General features: G+C 42.8%; 1 pseudogene; it reads left to right on the top strand.

Annotated features, from left to right (window-relative positions):
• Nucleotides 1-7,046: 7,046 nt before the first annotated feature.
• LOC138741852 (DNA-directed RNA polymerase III subunit RPC6 pseudogene) lies at nucleotides 7,047-7,786 on the top strand (annotated as a pseudogene).
• The last annotated feature ends 955 nt before the right edge of the window (nucleotides 7,787-8,741 follow it).

Here is an 8,741-nt window from a genome sequence, read left to right as displayed (position 1 = left end):
CTATCTTTGTTTTTGCAGTGAGAGCCAGCCTTTGTTATTTTCATTGATGTGAACTATGGGAGGAAGGCACTCCTTTCTCCTGCACACTGACTGTCTTATTGTTTTGGGAATTTGACATGCATGTATGAGGCGGTCTTAGCCCTGCCTTGTATATATAATACACCTGCATCTTTCTGACTGCGTCACTCTGGTGAAACAGCCAGTGTAGGGGCTATATTGGTGATGTAGTAAGTGACACTCACTCCTGTTCGGCTCCGAATCATGGGTCCTCTACCGGCATCACCTACGGCTCCTAGAACGCTTCCACCAGCGTTGTCTCCGCTCCATCCTCAACATTCATTGGAGCGCTTTCATCCCTAACGTCGAAGTACTTGAGATGGCAGAGGTCGACAGCATCGAGTCCACGCTGCTGAAGATCCAGCTGCGCTGGGTGGGTCACGTCTCCAGAATGGAGGACCATCGCCTTCCCAAGATCGTGTTATATGGCGAGCTCTCCACTGGCCACCGTGACAGAGGTGCACCAAAGAAAAGGTACAAGGACTGCCTAAAGAAATCTCTTGGTGCCTGCCACATTGACCACCGCCAGTGGGCTGTCTCGCCTCAAACCGTGCATCTTGGCGCCTCACAGTTGGGCGGGCAGCAACCTCCTTTGAAGAAGACCGCAGAGCCCACCTCACTGACAAAAGGCAAAGGAGGAAAAACCCAACACCCAACCCCAACCCACCAATTTTCCCCTGCAACCGCTGCAACCGTGTCTGCCTGTCCCGCATCGGTCTTGTCAGCCACAAACGAGCCTGCAGCTGACGTGGACATTTACCCCCTCCATAAATCTTTGTCCGCGAAGCCAAGCCAAAGAAGTAAGTGACAATTTATCATTGCATGCTGATTATCCCATCATATCAATCTGTGCAGAGGCAATTTTGATTTAGGACTGGGATTTGGACCAAATCTCCTCAAACTCACTTGACTTTTCACTGTTAATGGAGAAAGGAGATCACTCTGCTGAACCCGTTGTCTCATTGATTATTCATCCCGTTGACATGGAGGCCTGAATTAATGTCACATCTGTGAAAATTCAATTGTACAAGATCATCCTGGGCTGAATTAGCTCAGGATTTTTCCTTCTCAGCTTTTAACTCTCAACAAGAGTTATCACTGCCAGCCTTAAATTAAAACTAACTGCACTCTACCATAGTGAGGGAACCCAATCCCAAGTAATCCCTATTCATGCTGAATAATTTGTCAATGTGGAGCAAAAAACAAAAGTCTATAGATGCCATGATTGAAGTAAAAACACAATGCTGGAGAAACTCAGCAGTTCAAACAGTGTCCTTTAAATAGCAAAGAATAAGATACATAACCAATGTTTCCGACGTGACCCCTTCATCAAAGTATGAGCAGAATGTAGGCAGGCACCAAAATAAAATAGTGGGGGGAGGGGAAAGGGGAGGAGCTCAGGTCCACAGGCAAGAGGTAATAGGTGGATAAGGGAGGGAGGGCACACCACTAAACAGGGGGAGGGGAATAGTTCTGTGAATGGATAGGGAAGGGGGTGGAAGAGGGAGTTAGACCACTCCCCATTCTCCTCTCTTTCCTATCCCTTTGTCTCCTTTCCTCCAGCTTTCCACACCCTTCCCTCTCCATTCACAGAGACATCCCCTCTTCCCCTGTTTTCTGTGGTGCCCTCCTTCTCTTCTACCTATTACCGCATGCCTCTGGCCATGTACTCCTCCCTTGCCCCTCCACCATTGCTTATACCTTGATGTAGGGTCAGGCCATAAACGTTGGTTATGTATCTTTATTTTTGATCTGCTAAGTTTACTTAAAGTGGTCAGTGTGCATGAGTTACTCTTTCTCATACCTTGATTGGCAAACCAGTCAGAGTTACAAACTCTGAAGTCATCTCCTGAAGATGTCATAGAACCATACAACATGGAAACAGGCCCTTCTCCCATCTTGGTCATGCTGACCAAGTTGTGGACCAGGGTTATTCCCATTTGCCTGAACTTAGCCCATATCCCCCTGAACCTTTTCTATCCATTTACCTGTCTGAAAGTTTTTCTTTAAATATATGGAAATTGTACATGCCTTCGCAGCTCATTCCACATACCAACAACCCTCCGTGTGGGGAAAAAAAAGTGCCCCTCGGTTCCTTTTTAAATCTCTCCCCTCTCACCTGAAATGTATGCCCTCCAGTTTTAGATGACCCCTACCCTTGGAAAAAGATCATTAACATTCACAATCCCTCATGGTTTTATAAACTTCTCTAAGGCACCCCCTCTGCCTCCTTTGGTCCTGGGATTAAACAAGAATTTTGTAGTCTGTCCTTATTGCTCAAACCCTCCAGACTGTTCTTATAACTCAGCTACCTCTGTGTGAATGTTTTCTGTGCAAGCACACAAACTGCTGGAGGAACTCAGTGGGTCAGGCAACAGCCATGGAGGGAAATAGATAGTCGATATTTCAGGGCAAAATATCCACAGATGCTGTCTGATCCACTAAGTTCCTCCAGTATTTGGTATCTCTCTTGGTTACCAATCTTTTTTGTACCTTTTCCAGCTTAATGACATCCTATCTATTACTAAGTCAGTGTTTATTTCTATCAGCCAGGGGTTACATTGTAACATGCAGACAGAGAATGCAAGATTTATCAATCAGATTTCATAATGGTGGTGGCTAATAATGTTGAGCAACACCTAAACAAAAACTCTCTTATTCTTTGAAACACCAGAGATAGGTTCAACTTAACAATGGGTAGAATTACAGTTCCTGGAGTGCAGCAGTTCCTAGCAACTGATTTTGTATCAAAGTTCTAGGGCTGTGCCCTCGGAAAGACAGGACTGCCACTCACAATTAAATTTAATGAGGGGCACATGTGACCGGATGTACGACTGTGAAAACATTTTAACCATGTTGGGAAACCAATGATCAGTTTACTCCACTATTTAGAACACCAAAGAGTAAAGATGCTGGAAATCTGAAAGAAAAACGATGTAGTTCTCAGGAGGCGAGCAGCGTCCATGGGGAGAGAAACAGAGCTAATGTTTTGATCCAAACACTAAAAACAGAAAAGCAAATAAACAGGTGTATTTTAAATTGTGAGGGTGCGGTGTGAGGCGGAATTCTGTCTGTCTGTCTAACATTTGACATTCAAATGTTTCAAAAGTACGACTGGTTCCCTTTAAATAAATAAAGTGAGACATACTGTAATTCAATTTGCTTAACATTTTGTTGGAGTCCACAAATTCCTATAATCTGGACAATTCCCGATCCAACTTCATTGGAGATAATATTTTTTGAAATATGTTGAAATCTTAAAATATTAAGGAGACAGTTTCTACCTTTTGTTCCAAGTTTTAAAATTAAGTTTAAAAGACTTCTGAAGTTTGATGAGGAAGAGCTGGTCTATTTTGCAAGAGGTGGGATGGCCTTGATTTAACTGTTGGCAGGTTTCACTGTAAAAACACACAGTAAATGCTGGAGCAACTCAGCCCGGTCGGTCTCAGAGCATCCAGAGGAGGTAACAATATATAATCAACATTTTGACTCTGAGCCTTTCTTCGAGATATAAGCAAGAAGCAGGCAGGTGTCTGAATAAAGACTGGAAGATAAATAGGGAAGAGTTGGAGGGGGAGGAGTCCAGACCAAAAGACAAACATTGTTAATTGGATATGATGAGGAAAGATGAGGATTTTGGCTCTATGAAGGGAGACAGAGGGAAAAGGGAAGAGAGAGAAAGAAAGACAGACAGACAGAACTAGAGGAAAGGAGATAGGAGACAAAGATGGGGGAGGGTAGGTTTAACCTTTAATTGGGGTTATTAACACAGACTATCAGTGTGGTTTCTCACAGCCACTGGTGCGGCACAAATTACAAATGATCACCTTTAAATGGGATTATTAATACAGACTCTCAGTGGAATCTGATAGCCACTGTAAAAAGATTAAAACAAAACTGTTTCTCAGAATTCATAGTTAAGGTACATAAACACAGGGGCCCTTGAAATTACAGAGCCCATAACATTTGCTCCTCTTGCCTTTACATTAATCCCACACCCACCCCACCCCACACCCAGCATCCCACACCCAGCATCCCACACCCTACCCCACACGCAACATCCCACATCCCACCCTCCCCACACCCCACTCCATGCACCCCACCCAAGATCAGGAATCCATTTCTCCTACTTTCCTCCTTTCCCTTGGTGGTGAGAGCCAAGCCTGACAATTCAACTGACTTCTGGGATGAAGTTTATGTTTTTTTAAGTTATATTGTGAATTGTGGAGAAGTCCTGATTCCTGCGATTCCAGTCTAAAACTCTGGCCCTTTCCATCTCTTTAGCCTGCTGCAGACAGACTTGCTAATTTTTTTGCAGGATTTAAAGATTTTCTGTCGCTAGAGTAACAATTGATTATTTGACGAAGAGCCACGGTATAATGTACAACACTGCAGAAGCTGAAAGTACAAGATATGCTGTGAATTCTAATTAGGCCAAGCAGTGTCTGTGGAAAGAGTGTTACATTCCTCTTAATGACTGAACGTGAGAACTGTTCTAATGTAAAGTCATTAACCTGTGGGTAGTTTTGAGGAAACAGGGGCATATAGAAGCATTTAGACAGATTAGGAGAACGGGCGGAGAAGTGGCAAATGCATTGGAAAGTGTAGAGTCATGCACTTTAGTTTAGGAAATAAACGGGTGGACTATTTTATAAATGGGGAGAAAATGGAATATTCCCAAATATAAAAGAGCGAACTCGTGCAGGATAGCCTGAAGGTATATTTGCATGCTGAGTTGTTGGTGAAGAAGGTAGAGGCAATCTTTTCAAGTGGAGGAATGTGATGTTGAGGCTTTACAAAGCACTGGTGAGACCTCACAGTGTATTAGTAGTTTTGAGCTCCTAATTTAAGAAAGAATGTGCTGACATTGGAGAGGGTTCAGAAAGATGATTCTGGGAATGAAAGGGTTATTATATGAGGAATGTTTGACAGCTCTTGGCCTGTATGCATTGGAAATTAGGGAGAATGAGGGGTTATCTCATTGAAACATTTCAAATGTTGAAAGGCATGGACAGACAGAGTGGATGTAGAAAGGTTGATTTCCGTGGTGGGCACAACTTCAGGATTGAAGGGTGTCAGCTCAGAACAGAGATATGGAGGAATTTCTTTAGACAGAAGGTGGTAAATGTTATGGGAATGTGCGTGTGTGAGTCATGCGCGTGACATCAGATAAACAGAGTTACGCTGTATGGAGAGTTTCAGTTTGGTGTCATCTTAAAACGAATAAAGACATGCTTACCTCTCCTCCTGAGTAATGTCATTTACAAAAGGAAAAAACATGAAAAAGTGGTGATGAGGATGAAAAATCCAGACTCCAGACAACGGGATCTACAGGATTTTGGAAAAAGAAGTGGGTAAGAGAAACAGTAAAGTGAAAGAGAGAAAATGAGATGCCAAAATCGAGAGCCGTGAGTGAGAGGCTGAAAGAACTGTGACCGGAACATCTGGGGAAACGGGCCAGTACAGCCGGGGGCCAAACTCAAGAGCCGGGACGAGAACAGCCGGGGAAATGAGTCAGTACGGCCAGGGGCCATACCCAAGAGCTGGGACCAGAACAGCTTGGGAAACCAAGGGCCGGGACAACTGGTGGCCAAACTCAAGAGCTGGGACCAAAACAGCTGGGGAAACAGAGACAGGACAGCCGGGAGCCAAATTCAAGAGTTGGGACCAGAACAGAAACCAGGGCTGGGATAGTGGGGGTGGGAGGGGGTCGTCAAACACTGAGTGAGAGACTGAAAGAACCAGGACAGCATGCCCACAGAGGGGTCAGTCAGCCAGGACTAGGGCAGCTGGAGCAGGACTCTGCCAGGTGTGGAAAAGTGATGCACTAGCCAACGAGTCGATCTTCGGTTTCACTGGAGATCTGGGACTTCTGAACATCTGGGAAGAGATGGATCTTTGGAATATCTGGGAAGAGATTGGAATTCCAGAAGATCAATAACTGCAAAGAACAGAAGTTGTTAAAAGGCATATTAAGGGCTTTTTGGATATGATGATTGCAGAGGAAGAAAATTTAAGGCAGCAGTGAAAAAGAGCATTGTTGTGTGCCAGAAAGAGTTCCATGCAGTGTGTCAGGAACTTGGTTTGGATGCATATCTGCCAGAAGAAGATTAGGTACAAATGATGAAAGAAGAGCTGAAAATTTTTTAAAAAGCAGCATTTTTTAAAGCCAGGCCCAATTCTGTTGTATTTTGTGAGCCATTTCAACTAAAGCAAGCAGACCAATCATTAATAGAAAGGTTTCCTTCCATGGCTCGAGAAGTTTGAATTAGCAACAGAAAAACATGCAAGAGAGCAGAAGGATTTTGAAAAGCACAAAGCAGAAAAAGAAGCCACGCGAGAGAAACCTGAACAGGAGAAGAAGAAAGAAGCTGAAGAACATAAGAGAGACGAAACTGCTGGACTTCAGCAGGAACTAGTATATAAAGCAAATCCTGTTCAACATCACAAAAAAGTGGATATTAAACCCAGTGTTGAACAGCTAGATGGATTTCATCAGCACATTGCTTCACTTGATGAAGAAAAGGAAACGAGAAGGATGGAGTTTATAGAAACAAAGAAACTCAAAGAATTTAATGTCTTCAGGGCACTTAAGGCAGATGAGATGAACTTTAAGATCTTCAAGGCACATGAGCAAAGGAAACAGCAATGAGGGGAACAAGGTAAGGCTCATAGAGAACGACAAGAACAAGAAGAACTTCAGGAAGCGATGTCTCAACGTAACCCTGCACATGGAGATTGAAGAGCTGAAAACCCGTGCTTCCAAAAAAGCAGAGTCTGGGAATTCAAGAAGCACAGCTTAATCAGCATCTGTAGCAACTAGAGACTATTAAACTAGCAATGGGAAAAGAAAACAAAGAGCTCCGGGAGATGCAGGAGAGGATTCAAGCACCAAAAGATGAAATGAAGAGGACCTCGTAACAAAACACTGAGCTTAAAATGAAAGAAAAGTTAAATGTGAAAGTTAAGCAAGAAGCTTCTGATTCTGTAGTGATGGAAACCAGGATTTTGGAGTTGTGCCTACAGTTTCCACAGGAAATCACGGACCAAGTTATTCAGAATGATGTGTCGCAGGTTGAGCCACAGAAGAGAGCAATGGTCATCAACAGGCTTCTCTCTAAAGGCCAGCTAGATTTGCTGACCTCCTTTATCGTATAAAGGATTCCTAAACTGAGCAAAATGAAGGGATCTTACAACCAGGAGAAGCTGGTTTATTAAATAATTGAAAATGCTGGAAATAAAGGAACATGGAGCAGAGATAGTCAATACACGAGCAACCTCCCTCTAATAGAGACCAACAAAATCTTGAAGAACATGGAAATAAAAACAAATTTAAAAGGTGTAGTTGGTGGCAGCTTCGAAGGAAAAGGTATACAGCCGGTCCAATCGCAGACTGGTGGAATTTGGTACAGTGACGACGGCTTTGAGTCAGAATTCGTGGAAGTGTTGAACTAACAGTGCTTCAAGTTCTTACAAAATAAAGCTGAGGTGGCACGGAAGATTAAACAAGTCCAGTGGTGCAAAGGAACAGTTCATTTGCTTCATCACATGAAGTGTGGAAATTCATCTGTTAAGTGGGAATCAGTAAAGTGGAAGATATAGAAACATTTCTAAATACATTGATATAGAAAGGGAAGAGAGAGATGACCATTACATCTGCAAGGGAAGGCACAGTTGGTTGTGTGGATGGGAAATGAATCTGTATAGAGCAGTCAATCCAATCATCTAGTCCATTGACCTGACGAGGACACCTTGTAGGATATGTCCGGTGCATTTAGAAGACTAGGTGCAGTGACTTAAAGATTTTATGCAGTGCATCTCAAAGACTATGGTCTGCTTAATTAAAGACTTTGTATGTTTCCAGTTGATACATTTTATATTAAGTAGCATGGGATCTATAGTTACCATGATCAGTGGAAGTTATAGTTAAATTCTTTTTAGTGTTAACATCGTTAAATTTAACTTTATACTTATTTATCAGTGGGGGAAGAGTGTTATGGGAACGTGCACACGTGGGTAATGCGCGTGACGTCAGATACACAGAGTTACGTTGGATGGAGAGTTTCAGTTTGGTGACATCTTAAACTGAATAAAGACATGCTTACCTCTCCTCCTGAGTAATGTTATTTCCAAAGGGAAAATACACAACAGTAAATCTGTGGAATTTGTTGCCACAGGCAGATGTGGAGGCCAGGTCATTGGAAATGTTTAAGGGAGAGATTGAGAGGTTCTTGATTAGCCAGGGCATCAAAGATTATCGGGAGATGGCCAGGCAGTGGGGCTGAATGGGAAAATAGATCAGCTCATGATTAGATAGCAGGACAGTCTCAATGTGTTGAATAGCCTATTTCTGCTCCTATGTCTTATGATCTTATGGAAATTCTAACTTTTTTTCTCCCCTGCATTAATAACATCTCAATTTGGGCTAATTATTAACCTACTTTCAGCTTTTGGACACGTCACTAATGTCATTAACAACTAGGATCACTGTAAGAATTTATACTGATGAAGCTAATGCAGTTTATGATGTTGCTCAGTAATACATATGCCCAATTATAAGGGAGTAATCCAACAAAGGGAGGACTGGTAACATTGTAAATAGTGAGAGGGAACATTTAATTACCTATAACCAACAGCTCAAAGTTTCTCCAATCTCCAGCCTATTTTACAGAGTAGAATCTGTT

The sequence above is a fragment of the Narcine bancroftii genome, chromosome 8 (genome assembly GCF_036971445.1).
Source record: "Narcine bancroftii isolate sNarBan1 chromosome 8, sNarBan1.hap1, whole genome shotgun sequence".
NCBI classification, from domain to species: domain Eukaryota; kingdom Metazoa; phylum Chordata; class Chondrichthyes; order Torpediniformes; family Narcinidae; genus Narcine; species Narcine bancroftii.
This window is presented reverse-complemented; position numbering and strand designations above follow the sequence as displayed.